Source organism: Somniosus microcephalus, chromosome 1 (genome assembly GCF_052327205.1).
Source record: "Somniosus microcephalus isolate GS21.2 chromosome 1, FLI_Smic_1.0, whole genome shotgun sequence".
NCBI classification, from domain to species: Eukaryota; Metazoa; Chordata; class Chondrichthyes; order Squaliformes; family Somniosidae; genus Somniosus; species Somniosus microcephalus.
In genome coordinates, this window is record NC_140987.1 from 195,804,947 (window position 1) to 195,824,483 (window position 19,537).

Consider the following 19,537-nt stretch of genomic DNA (forward strand, 5'->3'; position numbering starts at 1 on the left):
TTTGGAACATGCCACGCACCATTAAGCGATAATTAACCGCAGTTAGTTAACATTTTTTATTTTCACTACAGTTAATTATCACGTTCCCGAACTGTGGAATTATCACTAACACCCACAGAATAAAACAATATTTGTTTCTGCCAAATTATCCTGGGAATATATTCTGTACAGTTATGCATTGTGCTCCAAAAAATACAGCTTTTAAAAAAAAAATCACGAAGAATAAGAACAATGCCTAAAACATGACAATAAAAATTGCAGAGTGCTGTAAATGCGCTATCTAAACTTTACTGCATGAATATACACAAAGTAGCAATTTAGTCATTATGGAACCGTGATGAATAACCAATTGGGAATCACCTATTTTAGCATAATTTCGAGCCAGCTACAGATATAATGGACTACTAATCGATAGAAGTGCCTCCGTATTACAAAGATTTAGGAACTAAATCATTACTTAAATTAGATTTTAGGATTAATGGTAGTCTTGACTGATTCTAACAAAGAAGGAAAATGAAGGAAAAGTATATTTTTAAGGAGTAAAATTAAAAATGTAGCTAAAATGTGAAATGAAGCAGTACCAAGAAACTCTTACTTCCTATCTTCAGATTCTCACAAAAAATCCTTTTCGATTATTTCTGCCACCACATGGTAAACATAATATCAGTACTGCTATCTAAGTGAAACAGTGTTAAATGGAATTCTTCCTCAATTTTTATAAAGTTCAGTGACATAAAGTAATTGAAACTCCTATCTGCTTTCTGCACCAGATAACAATCTGGATCAGTCCTGTGTTTTAATCTTCCAAAGACTCTGCATCTGTCAGGGAGCCAAACCTGCTCAGCCCAGTTGTACTGATTAAGCCCCACAGATTATTTGTCAAACAAATCCTAGAACCCAATATTTGTTTTTTTTATTTAATTGGCATGCAAATGGGTGCAAATGGGGGAACAAGACAGCCTATGCGTCCGATACAGTTGTCACTTCAAATTCTAGTTACATTCATTATCATGCTTGCAGCTGCTTTTTTACACACCTAACAGCTGCCAATATTACCTCAACCCCAGGAAGTCGACAAACCTGCACAAACTTCCTTTCGTTCTTATCTGTTCTATGCACACTAATTCCATGCATCTGAGGCCTCCGCGCGCCAGAATTATGCCTGCTTCCTAACACCTCCGTCTCCAGAGCTTTGCATTTGAAATTGAACAGACACCGAGCCAATTTATCATAGGCTGACATGTGTCATGTTCAAGGCATAACCAGAGGGACCTACTGTACGAGGTGTATTTATCCTTTTGTTGTTAGTATGGTCCCAGACAATATGAGCAGCTATTATGGTCGAAAAATCAACAGTAATAACTAAACAACCAGATCCTTGCTAATAAATTTTATACAGAAAACTGGCAAGGTGGCAATAAACCGCATTACAGCGGGTCAACCTCTGCTTGACAAAGCATCACCAATCCGTCAAAAAAATGTAACACAACAACAGTCTGGCACACTGGCACGCTCATAACCAAGCTGCAAAGAAAAAGAGCAGGGTTTTGCCGTGCTGGAATTACCTATTACAGGAAGCCATATTACTAGGAAGTAAAGCCAAAGTCATTTCTGTAGGAAAAAAAAAAGAACAATTGTTTTGTTGCGATGATGACACAATGATTTAATAAGGCACAAATGGTTTGCTGCTGGAAGATGAAAACCTCATACTGTTCCTATAATACCTTCAAACAGAGGCAGAGGTGGACTGTGGCACCATAAAGAGTATTTTCTGGAAGGCACCTATTTTGACAGAAGTGATTTATTGGACATTATTTCCAATCACAAAATCTTCAATAATTAAAAAAGTCGCTATGGTTACAGAAAAGGTAAACTGGTATGGAGACATTTGAAGCCGGCTTTATAAACTCTGAAATATATCTTTTATTAAAAAAAACTTAGTCACAGCAACAGTAAAATGAAAATCAGACAAATGTTCCCTAATTTTGAAATAAAAGTGGAATATATAAAACTATAGGATATTTTTTTTTAAAAGGCTAAGTATCACAAAACAAGGCATCTCCTCATTTGGATACTAATGCTTATGGACAAAATAATTCAAATAACAGACATCAAACACTGAGTAATATTATAAGTTAGATGCTGCAGTGCTTGGTTAAAGTACATCCATTTTCACAGTATAGGAAGGCATAGAATAAAAGTATCCTAACCCACCTAAGCATCTCTAGAAAAGTAAACACATTGGGTATTTCAACAAATAAATTATAATTAAGAAGCTTAATTATCTATTGATAACAAAGCTGTAACATTACTGCAATCAGCTCTACTATATTAAAGATGACTCCACTTAACTGAATATTTGAATGCATTTTTGTTAACTGAACATTGTAGTACAATTGTACTGCAGATTCCACCCTTGGCGTGTGACCAAGTAGACCTGAGTTATACCATCAACTCTACCTTGTACTGAATTTTGCAACAAGGAGCCCTGCACGTACTTGATTGAACTCATGAAAATTTCTTTCCCACAGGAGACCGATTTTTAATGTTATTGGAGTGGGCAGGAGCATCAGCCTTCAGCTAATGTTAAAACTGCGCAGCAGTAAATTTATAAAGTTACGATTGGGCACTTGTAAAATGCAATTTTTCACTGCGCTGGAGATGTAATGCATCCAGTATGAGCTCAACACAGTGAGGCATTGCCACACTTTTCTTGCTTTTGCGCACTTTCCTGAGCCATACTCCTGAGTCGTACTACCACTCTTGCGTAGGTATATGCACCCAAAACCACTTCACATCAATGCAAAAGTGGTTGTTCACTTACAATGAGTTGATCACATTAATTGTAATACAATATGTTCAAATTACAAGTTGATATCCAGCATACTACACAGATATAAACAAGTACACAGTACATAAACTGCTTGTTAACAATGTGTAGCACACAATATGCCTGCTTACATTAACAATGTATATGTAGCATGAAATCTCAAAGTGATGATATGAATTATTCAGTTCTGCTTCCATTACCAAATGAATTATATTGAAATAAATGTATAAAATGATTTAACACTATTACCTCTATCATTAAAAAAAATAATGTTTTGTGAACATGAAAATCCACGGCTGCTCTGTCGAACCGCTGCCATGATTTCAAAATGGCTGAAAACTAGGCCGGATTTGCGGGGTCCTGGTTTGGCACTGAAGTTTCTAGGATGGCTTGTTTGGAATGGAACATCTGTCCCAAACATGGTCATCTACGTCAGGAAGTCTCAACCTTTTTGCTTCTGAGGCCCTCCTCCCATGTTATAAAAATTCTGTGGACTCCCTGTGGAGGGGTTGGGGAGAAGGGAGTGGGGGAGGGGTGGGGATGGAGGTTCATCTCACATGGTTGCCATTAGCAACCGTCAAAATTCGCAAGGCCTCAGCCTCTCAACACAAACAGGGATAACTTTCCACTCACTTTACGGCACGTGGAGACTCTCGCATCCAGGCCCCAGGCCTCACTCACCCTCCAACAGATCTTCGATGCACTCGAAGATGATCTCAAACTGAAAAGGGTTGCAAAACGGTGACGGGTTGTCCAGCACCAGCACCTTGTTCGCCTGCATCTTCGCCATGGCTCCTATGGGGTAATTTTGTGGGGTTTTTTCCTCAGGCCCACCCACACTGATTTAAAACAGAGTCCGAGGCCCCAAGCTGGTTTGGCAGAGTGTGACGGGCCCCAAGTCTTTGCTTTCCTGCAGAAGCTCTGGTCCATCCTCCTCCTCCATCTGACACTCTTGATTGGTTCACAGAGCACCCACAGGCAACACGCACCTCTACCATCACCGAAGGTCCGGGGAGCCGAGGCCCGGCCATCAACCACCCCTCAGGGCACCACCAGCAGGCGGCAGCAGTGAGGCGTGTCCACCAAAAGCCACCTGCTAAAACTAGTCAATCTCCCGTGGCGTGGACCTCTTGAAATCTTCTTGCAGACCCCTAGGGGGCCACGGACCACTGGTTGAAAACCCCTGATCTATGTAAGTGGCGGGTGGGGTTCTTGCACCTCAGGTCTTCAATGGAACTCATCAAATGGTCGGTAAGGCCAGGCATACCATTGACCTAAGGGTGGATTTGGGCACCACTTGGGGACCCAGACTGGAATTATGGCCTACACACCCAAAGATTAGTCACCAGATTTTACAAGGAGACCACGGGGAGAACTATATTTTTCCAGCATTGGCGGGGTGGGGTGCACTTGACACCACTTGACTTGCTGGCTTTCCTCCAATGACAGGTGCCTTTCCAGGGGGTGGTGGGTTCCTGTCACGCATATTCCAACCTTGGTGCAATATGAGTGCCATAGATGTGCCCTTAGTGACACGGGCACTCGGCCACAGCTGGGAAATGAAGGGACTTTCCCTTGACTCCGGTGAGAAAACACAGAGAAAAAAGGAGGGAGTAACACAGAAAGAAAAGGAGATAGTAACACAGACAGAGAGGGACCACAGAGCCATTGTTTCAGAAGGTCCTCAAACCTTTTGATGTAGACATATACCAGTGTCTCCAAAACTAATATACGAGCTGCAGTGGAAAGGTTTCTCACAAGTCCAAACATTCAAGACTCAGAAAGCACATATTTGCGTGCAGAATCAGTCCAAACTCAAACTCACAGGTCTGTAGTACAATTTTTTTTTTTTTTTTTTTTTTTTACAATTTAAATCGCTTTATTGGCATGATAAGTTACATCTTATGTTGCCAAAGCATCAAAATACATTTATGGTTTAGCACATAAACGCAGTTCTATTCATACAGTGTATAAACAGGTATATCCCTGAGTGTATAAATATACATTCGCATTGTTTATATATATTTTTTTCTTAGTTTACTGGTTGTCCCTCTGTTCATGGCAAGCTGTAACATAGTGCGCCGCCAGTGTTATACAGCTTCTCTCCTCTCCCAGTAGGAATGGGAGTTTTTGGTTGTCATTCAGATTTCTGAAATCAGTAGCCCACCCCAAGGATAAACACAGCCTTGTGGAGAGGATTCAGTACAAATAACATGTATATAACACTGTGTTCCACACCCCAAACAACATAAGAACATAAGAAATAGGAGCAGGAGTAGGCCATTTGGCCCCTCAAGCCTGCTCTGCCATTCAATAAGATCATGGCTGATCTGATCTTGGCCTCAACTCCACTTTCCTGCCCGCTCCCCATAACCCTTGACTCCCCCGTTTTTCAAAAATCTATCTCCGCCTTGATTATATTCAATGACTCAGCCTCCACAGCTCTCTGGGGTAGAGAACTTCAAAGATTCATGACCCTCTGAGGGAAGAAATTCCTCCTCATCTCCGTTTTAAATGGGCGACCGCTTATTCTGAAACTATGCCCCCTAGTTCTAGATTCCCCCACGGGGGGAAGCATCCTCCCTGCATCTACCCTGTCAAGCCCCCTCAGAATCTTATATGATTCAATAAGATCACCTCTCATTCTTCTAAACTCCAATGAGTATAGGCCCAACCTGCTCAACCTTTCCTCATAAGACAACCCCTTCAACTCAGGAATCAACCTAGTGAACCTTCTCTGAATTGCCTCCAATGCAAGTATAGCCTTCCTTAAATAAGGAGACCAAAACTGTACGCAGTACTCCAGGTGTGGTCTCACCCATACCATGTACAGTTGTAGCAAGACTTCCCTACTTTTATACTCCATCCCCCTTGCAATAAAGGCCAATATTCCATTTGTCTTCCTAATTATTGCTGTAGCTGCATGCTAATTTTTTGTGTTTCATGTACAAGGACACCCAGATCCCTCTGTACCGCAGCATTCTGTAGCCTCTCTCCATTTAAATAATATTTTGTTTTATTTTTCCTACCAAAATGGATACCCTCACATTTTCTCACATTATAATCCATCTGCCAAATTTTTGCCTACTCACTTAACCTATCTATATCCCTTTGCAGAATCTATGGCTGCGATTTTATTAATGGAGGCGGGTTGGGTGCGGGTCACGTGGTTTCTGGCTTCCAGTCCCACCCCCCCAGCTGCTTCCAGCCCACAGACCTGATTTTACATTGAGTGACCTTGTTAAGCCTGCCCTGCGGGCTTGCCGGCCAATTAACAGGAAGCCGGTCAGATGACGTAATTTAATGATGCATCAGCTGCCCGTTTCCTTAAAGGGACCATGCGCAATTTTATTTAGACAGTTGATTTCTCAGTGTTTGACAGCATTGAGGTGCTGAAAACATTGACAATCAATGCACAAAGGTGAACTCTTGCACCCAGGCTCTCCAATGACTCCCTCCATAGGCTGGAATAGATGGCAGCTGCAGGTGAGGTGGCAGAAGCGATCCATTACTGGTGAGAGAGGTACTCCCAGTGAGGTGACACTGGACATGGAATTAAAAACTTGTAACCTAAAGAAAAGTGTAAATGTATTAAAAATGCAGTTCCCAACATTTTCTTTGCTCTGAAACTCACCATGTGCAACATTGGATCCTTCACACCACTTCTGTAGCTGTCATCAATTCAGAAACATTACACCAGACTCACAACACACCACACTTGCCTGGCGTGGTGTCCGAATGTCAGGAAACCCGAACCAGCAGCGGCAAAATTCAAAAATAAGCTGTCAACTACTGGCAACTACCTGTTAATAGGCAGGTTATTGCCTTTAATCCTCTTCCTGCCGCTTGGTGTCGGGTCCATTTGCAAATCGGGGACCCAACACCTGGGAAAGTTGTTTGGAGGCAGGTTGACAGCGGGATCGCAACCCGCCATCAATGAAAATGAATTTAACCTTTGACCCGCCTCCAAATCTACCCTCTGAGCACCGGCAAAATCGCAGCCTTTGTGTACTCCTCACAACTTGCTTTCCCACCCATCTTTGTATCATCAGCAAATTTGGCAACAGTACATTCAGTCCCTTCATCCAAGTCATTCATATAGATTGTAACTAGTTGAGGCCCCAGCACTGATCCCTGTGGCACCCCACTAGTTACAGTTTGCCAACCTGAAAATGACCCATTTATTCCGACTCTTGGTTTTCTGTTAGTTGGTCAATCCTCGATCCATGCTAGTATATTACCCCTAACACCGTGAGCTCTTATCTTGTGTAGTAACCTTTTATGCAGCACCTTACCGAATGCCTTCTGGAGATCCAAATACACGACATCTACTGGTTCCCCTTTATCCACCCTGCTTGTTACATCCTCAAAGAACTCTAGTAAATTTGTCAAACACAATATCCCTTTCATAAAACCATGTTGACTCTGCTTGATTGTACCCATAAGCAATGCTACAGGAGGTCTACTAGATTTTATAAATATTGTCACAGCAATTCTATTCATTTATATTTACCATAAGGAGTTCATTTCACCATTATCTGTCAAACTATATCTTGGTTCAGCAAACTAATATCCAAATTACATCAGAGTGGAAATTCACTTCAGATCAACAGATCTAAACTCAATTGGATTTCTTTCTCTTAGTGCTGTTTATGCTGGTCCCTGCAGCTGCTTCACTTTTATTATTTTAGAATTTTTGTGTTCAATTTAGACTCGTAGTGGCATCAATGCAGCACAAGAATTCTAGTACAGAAAAGCCAAGGTTCTCACTGACTCTGCTTCTTAAGTCTCCACACAGTAGGTGGCTGAATACTGGGGTAGCCTTGTGTCAACTCTAGTCTAGATGTTGGAGCAAACACAGTGCCACACAATCCGAGTATTTCATGGCATCACATTGGCATGAGATATATTGAAAGCACCCTGGTCCACTTATCAGTGGAAGTTTGACTCTCTCCACCTCTGGTATGGCTGATAGGTTCATAACAGAAAATAGACTAAATGTGTGCCAGACAAGTGAAAACATACAGACACAATGGAATTGAGGTTTTTCTCTACTTTTGCACACTGGTTAACCTATGCATGTGAATTTCCGCTGCATCCTAGTTTAATGAAGTTGGTACAATAAAACAAAAGCATCATTAAAATAGGACACAGATGAATTTTACATGAATGCATTATATCATATATTCACCAATTACCTGCTCACTGATACTCAGTTTGGGTTCCACCAGAATTACTCAGCTTCTATCCTCATCATAGCCTTGATGTAGACATGGATGCAATGAGCTGAATGCCACATTCAACCAAAAAGGATACCACAGAGCCCATGGGGGATGAAGGAAAAACCCTCCAGTGGATGGTGTTATACTGAGTGCAAAGAAAGATGGTTGTAGTTATCAGAGACCAGTCATCTCAGCCATAAGACATCACTGCAGGACTTCCTCAAGAATCTTGGCCCAACCACCTTCAGTGTCCTTCCCTCCATCACAAGGTCAGAAGTGGGGCTGTTTGCTAAAGATCCAACAGTGTTCATTTCCATTTACAACTCCTCCAATAATGAAGCAGCCCATGCAAGCCTACAGTAGGAGCTGGACATTGTTGTGTATTTTGAATGTTGTATTTGAATTGTCCCACATAGCTTACCATAGTTGTGATGTGCAATGCACTATGGGAAATAGAGTGCATGAAGTTGAGAAGATTCTGGAAAGTGATGGCTGTGAACTGAACTCCGTCTCCTGCGTACTCTTTTAATTGTTATACAAGCAAGGTTATTAAACTCTTGAGATTTAACAAAAGTGGTGACGAGGACGTCTGAACTGCTGTGCGGAAGATAGTCGGGTTTTACATGTTGAAAACTGTTATTTGTGCCATGGACAGTTAATTAAAGTGAGTAAATCGGGAAGGACATTTATTCAACTGTGAAATGATCTGTGAATTGAAGCACTAAAATACTGATAGTGATTTTAGTTGAGTTCAACATTGGAAGGATCCTTAGTGAATGATAATTAGGAGCCTGAGAGAAGGAAAATGGCTGGAATTATCAGTAACATTGGACCGTTTGATGAGAATGTCGAACAATGGAGCTCATACACAGAACGATTTGAATACTTCACACAAGCAAATGACATTGGAGGGAACAAAGTAGTACCTACATTGTTAAGTGTGATGGGACCAAAGACTTTCAATCGTTTGCGTACTTTAGTGCATCCAGATAAACCAGGGACTAAACAATATAGCAAAATTGTGGAGATACTAAAAAGACATTTTTCACCCAAACCCCTAGTCATAGCTGAGAGGCTTAGGTTCCACAGGCGTAACCAGGAAGAAGGAGAAACAGTGACCATGTTTGTAGCTGCACTAAAAAGACTATCAGAGCACTGTGAGTTTAATGATGTGCTAAATGATACTATAAGAGACAGGCTAGTGTGTGGTATGAGAACTGAAGCCAGACAGAAGAGACTATTAACGGAGAGTAATCTGACTCTACAAAAGGCCATTGAAATCAGCATCTCCATGGAATTGGCAGCTAAGGAAGCTCAACAGTTGGGTGCAACAGAAAAAGTGCACAAAGTAAGAACAGAGAGCCAAGGGCCATGCTTCCGTTGTGGCAAAACGGGGCATCTTGCGTCTGCATGCTGGTGTGTGGACATGGATTGCCACAGCTGTGGTAAAAAGGGACATATTCAGCACGCATGCAGAAATAAAAAGGACGCAGAGAAAACGTCAAAGATGGAAGGAAGAAAAAAAACATTCAGACAAAAGATAAAGAAGCATGTCCGCTCTGTAGAACAGGACAAAACAGAGGCAAGTGACACTTCAGAGAAGGAACTATCACTGAACGTGTTGACTATAGTTGGGGATTTGCATGGATACTGGGTCTCACCCTTGCTGGAGGGGCAGCCTATGCGAATGCAGATCGATACCGGGGCAGCAGTATCTCTTATGTCAGAGACAGTCTACAAAAAGACATTAAAGCACCTTCCACTTCAGCCAGCTAACATAGCGTTAAAGACATATACCGGTAACCGTGAGAGGTATCACTGAGGTCACAGTTCAGTTGAATGGACAAACTAGGAAGTTACCACTCGACATAGTTAAAGGAGACTACCCCTCCCTGCTGGGACGTTCATGGAAGGAGAGAATAAAATTAGACTGGTCATCAGTCTACATGATGTCACACAATGATCCAGGCTTATCCGCCATCTTAAAGAAACATGCAGAAGTCTTTAATGGAGAACTGGGTAGCATGAAAGATATTACTGTGAAGCTTCGTATTAAGCAGGATAGCAAACCCAAGTTCATGAAGGCACGACCCGTACCTTATGCATCAGACCAAAAGTCGAGGCTGACTTAGAAGCCCTAGTTGAAAGTGGAGTACTAGAACCAGGCAGCGTGAGTGAATGGGCAATGCCCATCGTACCAGTGCTCAAGAAAGGGGGTGGAGTTAGGATATGTGGAGATTTTAAAGTAACTGTTAACCCTGTATTGTCAGTGTAGCAATATCCGCTCCCCCATATTGATGATTTGTTTGCAGGACTTGCTGGGGGACAGAAATTTAGTACAATTGACCTCTGTCAAGCCTACCTGCAAATGCATGTAGATGAACAGTCACGAGAAATGCTGACTATTGTGACGCACAAGGGCCTATTTAGGTATCGTCGACTTCCTTTCGGAATTACACCAGCTCCAGCGCTTTTCCAACGTGCTATGGACCAGATCCTTAGTGGATTGCCTGGAGTCCAGTGCTACTTAGATGATATCTTAGTTACTGGGTGTGATGACCAAGACCATCTGCGTAACTTGGATGCAACGCTACAGAGACTGAGGGATTACGGACTCAGAGTTCGCAGGGATAAATGCGATTTTTTTCAGGCATCAGTTGAGTACCTCGGTCATGTGATCGATGCCACAGGCCTTCACAAGGCACCGTCCAAGACCAAGGCAATCGTGGATGCCCCAGCACCTGAAAATATCAGCCAGCTGCGTTCTTTTCTAGGGTTACTATAGTAATCTGGGATGTAATGCTTAAGTTATCCACCAGATGGAGACAAATATCAAGGGATCATATTTACCAGTATTAAGGTAATGTCCTGGCACACCACTTATTAAGGTAGTGGCATTGCATTCTGGGTATGACTCAGAGGTTGATCCTCCATCTTTGTGATCGCACTGTAAGAATAGGAAGTGCTTTGCTGGCAGCCTGTAAGAGATGTTCTCTGCTACATATGTATAATTAAACTGTTGAGTTTTGGTTCCTGAAGTCTGGCTTATCTCAGTTTCTGACCTTACCACTCGGATATCACATTTGGCAACGAGGCTGAACAGATCTCATCTTGAAGAAGGAAAAATAAAATAAAAGCACTGAATCAAGGAATCATGGCTGCTTTGGTAGGACAGCTCTCTGCTTTTGATATTCAGACACAGACCTGGAATGAGTACTGTGAGTTGCTACTGCATTTCTTTGAAGCAAATGATATAATTGATGTCGGGAAAAGGAGAGCTATTTTGCTCACTTCCATGGGAAGTCAGACGTATAGTTTACTGAGAAACTTATGCAGTCCTGAAAAGCCTGGAGACGTAACATTTGATAACTTAGTGGACTTGCTAAAGGAACATTTCAATCCCAGACTGAGTGAGATTGTACAGCGTTTCAAATTTAATTCACGGAACAGGAAACCGGGAGAGACTGTATTGGATTATGTAGCGGTATTGAGAAAACTGGCACATGATTGCAATTACGGGGACAGTTTGAAAGACATGCTGAGAGATAGGCTTGTTTGCGGGATAATGGATGCTCGAATGCAGAGGAGATTATTGTCCGAGACTGGGCTTACGTATGAAAAAGCATTGGAACTTGCTCAAGCCATAGAGACAGCTAACCATGATGTAAAAGAAATACAAGGTTCAGACTGGGCTACGACAAAGCAAGTTGGAGGTCCGGTTGTGCACAAGTTAAATATGAATCGGAAACCACAACGTGAGCATGTAAAGGCATGTTATAGATGCAATGGAGATCACCTGGTGAGGGAATGCAGGTTTCTGGAGGAAAAGTGCCACAAGTGTGGGAAAAAAGGACATATAAAACGTGCATGCCGAGCAAAAGCAACCGTGGAGGTATACAAACCTAAAGAGGGAGGAAAGCAAATCCTAGAAAGAGAAGTGAAAAAACAGGGAGCACATCACATCAGCGGAGAAGCTGAGAAAGAAGACAACATGTTCATATTGCATAGTATGGTAGAGGACATTCCAAAAGTGGATCCTATCACTTTGCAACTGATAGTAAATGACTCTAAGGTCAACTTTGCCGTGCATACAGGATGCGGCGTTACCATAATGAACAGGGAGGAGTACTCAAAATTGTGGAACCGTGCAAAAGTTCCAGAGTTAAAGTCTTGCGCTATGCAGCTTAAAACATATACCGGTGAACGAGTGGCGACATTGGGTACAGCTACTGTAGCTGTGCAACACCGGGACACCATGGAACAGCTACCTGTAGTTGTAGTATCGAGTTCTGGACCAAACTTGTTAGGTGGGGGTTGGATACAAGAACTTAAATTAGATTGGGGAGCAATAAATCAACTAGAGGGAGGCAAACAATTGTCTTTGCAAGGCGTGTTGATTGAACATGAGAACGTGTTCAAGGAAGAACTTGGAACATTTAATGGCCCCCCAGCTAAGATTTATGTAGACAAGGAGGCACTGCCAAGGTTTTCTAAACAACGACCTGTGCCGTATGCCATGAAACTGAAGGTAGAGGCTGACCGTCTTTTGAGAGAGAACATTCTGGAACACGTAAAATGTTCAGAATGGGCAGCTCCCATTGTACCTGTTTTAAAACCGGACAATTCGGTAAGAATCTGTGGAGATTATAAATTGACAGTAAATAGGGTGTCTAAACTTGAACAGTATCCTATTCCTAAAACTGAGAATCTTTTTGCAAACCTGGCTGGAGCGAAGAAATTCACGAAGCTGGATATGAGTCATGCATGCTTGCAGATTACACTAGATGAGGAGTTCAAGAAGTATGTAACCATAAATACACACAAGGGTTTGTTTACCTATAACCACTTGCCATTTGGTGTCTCATCTAGTCCAGCTATCTTCCAGAGGACTATCGAGGGTGTACTGCAAGGGATTCCACATGTTTCAATCTATCTGGATGATATTCTGGTGATAGGAAGAACCAACCAGGAGCATCTGAGCACTCAGAGAGGTACTACAAAGATTGGATAAGGCTGGGTTACGGCTCAAGAGGAGTAAGTGCACTTTCCTAGGGAATGAGGCCGTGTTCCTGGGACATAGAGTGCATGCCACCGGGATCCATCCAATCAAGGAGAAGGTACAAGCACTGCAGGAGGCCCCAGCTCCTACAAATGTGACTGAGTTAAAAGCTTACCTGGGACTGCTAAACTATTATAACAGGTTTTTACCAAACTTGGCAACAGTGATAGCACCTCTTCACAAACTTCTGTGCAAGGAGACACAGTGGCAGTGGGAAGAGGAACAGAGGGTTTCATTTGAACAGTCTAAGAAACTGATGCTGTCCTCGGATGTGCTGGTTCACTACAATGCAGAGAAAGACACCATTCTCTCTTGTGATGCTTCACCTTACGGGGTGGGGGCAGTTCTTTCACACAGCTTGGAAGATGGAACAGAAAGACCGATAGGGTTTATGTCTCGAACTCTGACCCCAGCGGAAAAAAACTATTCCCAGTTAGATAAAGAGGGATTAGCAGTAATGTTTGGGTTACAGAGGTTTCACAAGTACATATATGGCAGGAAATTCACCATATGCACCGATCATAAACCTCTTCTGTCTCTTTTTAATGAAATGAAGGCAGTGCCACAGATGGTGTCACCCCGGATCCAGAGGTGGGCAGTGACGTTGAGGGTATATGAGTATGTCATTGTTTACAAGGTGGGCAAGTACCATAGGAACGCAGATGCCTTGAGCCATCTTCCACTACCAGGTACACCTATCCGTGCAGCTCCAGAGGACAGAGTTTTGATGTTGGAGGACACGGACACGACAATTGTGACCGCAGAACAAGTAAGGGCTTGGACTGATAATGATCCAGTACTGTCTAGAGTCCAAGGATATGTGATGAGGGGTTGGCCACAACATCCGGAAGGGACTGATTTCACACCTTACAGTGTCAGGAAGACAGAGCTGAGTGTGCAGGATGGTTGCATGTTGTGGGGAGCTAGAGTGATTATTCCACAGCCAGCACGACAGTCTATCTTAGTGCAACTACATCAGTGTCATCCTGGAGTTTCGCGTATGAAAGCATTGGCAAGGAGTTACTTGTGGTGGCCAAAGCTAGATGAGGAGATAGAAAATCTAGTCAAGACATGCAGCACTTGTCAAGTACACAGGAAGGCACCAGCAGCAGCTCCACTCCACCCCTGGGAGTGGCCGGATAAACCATGGAGAAGATTACATGTAGATTATGCGGGTCCATTCATGGGAACGATGTTCCTCATAATCATTGATGCACATTCCAAATGGATGGATGTGTATCCTGTAAATTCTGCTTCATCTACTGTTACTATAGATTGCCTGTGTAGGAGTTTTAGTAATCAAGGGATACCGGAGATCGTAGTGAGTGACAATGCCACGTGTTTTGTGAGTACAGAAACAAAAGAGTTCATGAGAAACAATGGCATAGTGCACGTGACTTCAGCTCCATATCATCCGTCTTCAAATGGACTTGCGGAGAGAGCCATACAAACATTTAAGGAGATGATGAAAAAAAGTGCGGAAGGGAGTTTGGCAGCAAAGGTGTCACGAATTCTGTTCAGTTACAGAATAACACCTCAATCTACCACAGGACTCTCTCCTGCTGAGTTGTTGTTAGGACCTCGACTACGCTCCATTCTTGATCTGGTTCACCCAGATCTAAAAAGGAAGGTGGAAAACCGACAAATCAAACAAAAGGAGAACCATGACAGAAGGACAAAGAGCCGCAGTTTTGGAGAAGGAGATGCGGTCCTTACCAGGAATTTCAGTTATGGTCCAAAATGGATTCCTGGCGTCATAGACTCAATGACTGGTCCAGTTTCATATACGATCATGGTGGGAACTGGTCAGGTAGTACGCAGACATGTGGATCAGATACTGACCAGACAAAGGGAAATCGAACTGGAGGTTCCAGAGGAAATGTTGGAGGACAAGTTGGTCCCCCGTTATCCAAATGCATTGGTGGTACCAACACCACGAACAGAGCCAGTTACACCTGGACCCCTTAGTCAAGAGGAAACCATCGTAGCAGTCAGATACTCTGAGTACTGCTCAGGAACAGCAGGTGGCTATACCACAACCAAGCAGGGACTTGACTGTGAGACGTTCACCAAAGACTCACAAGCCGCCAGAGAGATTGATCATGACCTGCTAGATTCGTTCAGTATGGAGTATCATTAAAGGAGTTTCCTTATGGACTTTTCAAGAATGTTGTTAAGAAATTATTGTAAACATAAGAGGGGGGGGTGGATATAGTAATCTGGGATGTAATGCTTAAGTTATCCACCAGATGGAGACAAATATCAAGGGATCATATTTACCAGTATTAAGGTAATGTCTTGGCACACCACTTATTAAGGTAGTGGCATTGCATTCTGGGTATGACTCAGAGGTTGATCCTCCATCTTTGTGATCGCACAGTAAGAATAGGAAGTGCTTTGCTGGCAGCCTGTAAGAGATGTTCTCTGCTACATATGTATAATTAAACAGTTGAGTTTTGGTTCCTGAAGTCTGGCTTATCTCAGTTTCTGACCTTACCACTCGGATATCACAGTTACTGAACTACTATGGACGGTTCATACCAAACCTAGCCTCGATGCTGAGGCCGCTGCATTGGTTGCTATGTAAAGACAAGAAGTGGGAATGGACTAACAAGTGCCAGGAGGTGTTCATGACAGCAAAGGACATGCTCCTGAAGTCAGAGGCTTTGACACATTTTAACCCTTCATTACCAATACAGTTAGCTTGCAATGCATCGTCATATGGTGTGGGAGCGGTCGTTTCTCATATCATGCCAAATGGAGAAGAGAAGCCAATAGCATTCGTATCTAGGACTTTGAACAGAGCTGAAACTAACTATGCCCAAATAGAACGAGAAGCACTGAGCATCGTTTTTGGCGTTCGCAAGTTTCACCAATATTTGTACGGGAGACAGTTCACCCTACTAACAAATCACCGCCCTCTCACGACCATCTTCGGGCCACATACAGGGATTCCGTCACTTGCTGTGAGCAGAATGCAAAGGTGGGCGCTGCTGTTGCCTGCACACACATTTGACATTAGATATCGTAAATCTGACCTGCACGGCAACGCCGATGGTCTTTCCAGGTTGCCGCTGCCTGTCACCATGCCTATGACGCGTAGCATGGACATCTGCTATTTTAGGCAGGTGGAGAATGCGCCTGTTACTTCGACACAGGTCCGACGAAACACCAGAAATGACCCAGTGTTGTCTGCAGTGCTGGACATTATCGTCAGGGGCAAGCTTGACAACGATGACCCAAACCTGAAACCATATCTCTTAAGGAGAAACAAACTGTCGGTGCAGTCTGGATGTTTGCTGTGGGGGAGGAGAGTGGTTATTCCCTCATCGCTACGGAAACCAGTGTTACAGCAACTACACTCCAGACACTGCGGAATGGTTCATATGAAAGAAATAGCAAGGAGCTACTTCTGGTGGCCGGGTATGGATGGACAGATTGAGGACAAAGCTAAAACCTGTTCCTCATGTCAGAGAGTTCGTAATGTGCCACAGCTTGCACCTCTTCACCCCTGGGACTTTCTGGAGGAAGCCTGGCACCGCATTCATGTAGACTTTGCAGGTCCATTCGAGGAGAGAATGTTCCTGGTGGCTGTTGACGCGCACAGTAAGTGGCCAGAGGTTGTTATAATGAGGTCCACCACTGCTGAGAAGACCATCGAGAAGTTAGGTGAGGTGTTCAGCTGATTTGGATCTCTGATGCAACTTGTCTTAGACAACGGTCCACAGTGGGTGTCACAAGAAATGGCTACATTCCTGCAGGTGAATGGCGTACAACATATCAGGGCTGCACCATACCACCCTGCGACCAATGGTCTAGCTGAGATATTTGTTCAGACCATGAAACACTCTCTAAAGGCATCGCAAGGCCAGGGAACGCTTCATCAGCATCTGAATAGTTTCCTGTTGAGTTACAGGAACACACCACATGCGACCACCAAAGCATCACCTGCCACTCTACTGCTCAAAAGAGAGCTACGAACCAACTTCGACCCGCTGAGTCCGCCAAAGGTGAAAGACGTGGTACAGTATCAGCAGGACAAGCAGATCAAGCGATGTGAACAATGCTCCAAAGACAGAGTCTTCAGTCCAGGTGAATATGTGTTGGCACGGAACTACAGTGGTGGACCTAAGTGGGTTCCTGCTGTCATTGCACAGACTGGTCCAGTATCCTACACGGTACAGACACTCGAGGACATTGTCTGGAAGAGACACACCGATCAGCTTCTACCAAGTGCAGCAACACCCACTGAACCACCAACAGCAGTTTATCTACCATTGGGTGATGCTGTGGGTCATCCGCCTTCTACACCGAGAGGCTCACCTTCTGAGGAAGCAGCCGCTTCAGCCCCTATCTCATCAGCAAGGGAGACCTGTATACAGGCACCTCAGCCGCCTACACCTGTGTTGATGTCACCTGTGAGAGACAATGAACTGGAGAGCCAGGTTGACCGCCGGTATCCTACCAGAGAGCAGTGGGCCCCTATATGTTTGAACTTATAGTTCAGAGGCTTACCATTTATCTGGGGCAGAATAATCCTCATGGGTATAGCCATGGTTGGAGGAAGTCTGCCCTCACTCCCAGGTTATTGTGTTTTAAAAATGTTGTGGTTCTATTGGGACATCTAATGTAAGAGGTGAGGAGATGTTGTGTATTTTGAATGTTGTATTTGAATTGTCCCACATAGCTTACCGTAGTTGTGATGTGCAGTGCACTATGGGAAATAGAGTGCATGAAGTTGAGAAGATTCTGGAAAGTGATGGCTGTGAACTGAACTCTGTCTCCTGCGTACTCTTTTAACTGTTATACAAGCAAGGTTATTAAACTCTTGAGATTTAACAGACATGCCATCTCCCCTGACCTTCAATGGGTTGAGCACCTTGGGACGTTTTACTATGTAAAGGCACTATATAAATGCAAGATGTTGTTGTTGTTGAGAATCACCAAATCCTCTGATACCAACATTTTAAGATAACCATTGACCAGAAGCTTAACTGGACAGCTGTATCAACAACGCGGCTACAAAAGCTGGTCAAAGATTAAATTCTCTACGAGCGGTGGCTCACTTTCTGACCCCTCAAAAGATGCCCACGATCTACAAGGCTCAAATTGGGAATGTGATGGAATACTCATCACTCACCAGGATGAGGGCAGCCACAGCAACACTCAAGAAGCTTGACACCATTCAGGACAGTTTTATTAGTGCCCCTACCACTGGATTTAGTTACATAGAATTATATCGATATTACAACAGGCCGCTTAGTTCAACGAGTCCATGTTGGTGTTTATCCTCCACACAAGCAGTAATCCTAATCCATGTGCCCACCCTGTTCCAATATCCCTTCATCCCTCTTTCCTTCAACCACCTATTCTACCTATTCTTGATAGTAGACATGGGCCCTGATTTTAACACGGGTTGGCAGTTTTGCGAGTAGAGGCTGCAATGGGTGGCAAATTTTCTGGCCTCAACAGGGTAAGGCCTGGGAGATTGTAACTTCACTGGAGCACTCCTGCTCCTTTGGGGTCCACAAGGAAAGTTAAAAAAAAGTTTTTTAAAACCATACCTATTTGGGCCTCTTCTGGGCCTGATTCTGCTTAAATAGCAGTCCAGCCCTGATGATATCATTGGAGCCCGATCTGACTGTTTAAGGAAGGATCCCTCCACCCCTCCCACCTCCCACTCACCTGCAGACTATGATGTAAATGAATTGTTAGGTGCCATTTACTTGCACCCACGCCCTAAGTAGAACAAGGACAAATTGCTCCAGGTATAAATGCAAGCTGTGCCATTTACGTTGCAGCAGGAGGAGGAGCAGACTATACCCAATGGCCTTGACATGGATGGGGATTCAAAAACTTTGAAAAATAGGAAATCCTGTCAACAGATAACGTATACTGCAATTGACCCACTTTCCAGTTTACACTGAGGATTTGTGTGTGTGTAAAAGTGTAAAGATCACAGTCTGAAGGGCTGAGTTTTCATTTTGGTTTCATCAGCAAATCTTGTGTTAACAATGGAGTCTTGAAAAATGTACGCAAAGACATGAATGCAAGTCTTTTTTATCTTTCTTCAGTTACAAGGACAATAAGTTTTAAATAAGTTTATAATAAAAATTTGTGCTTACTATGATGAATAAAGCTTTCCATAAAACTGTTGAGATTAATCTAATGAAGGAATCTATCGGAACAGAACAGCTCATCAAAGAAAAAGCAAAATAAAATCAGTTATCGAATAGCTGAATAAAAGGTTTTGCATTGACTACGACAACACATCTGCCTTTTACTTTGAGACAGTTCTGCTAATTAATGACTAGCAAAGAGAAAAAAAAGTACTATTTTAGATCACTTAACATCCCAAAAAGTGCTGTGTTGGATTACAGCTCATTATCGAACATTGATAGAGATGGAATGGCTGCGGCAGCCATA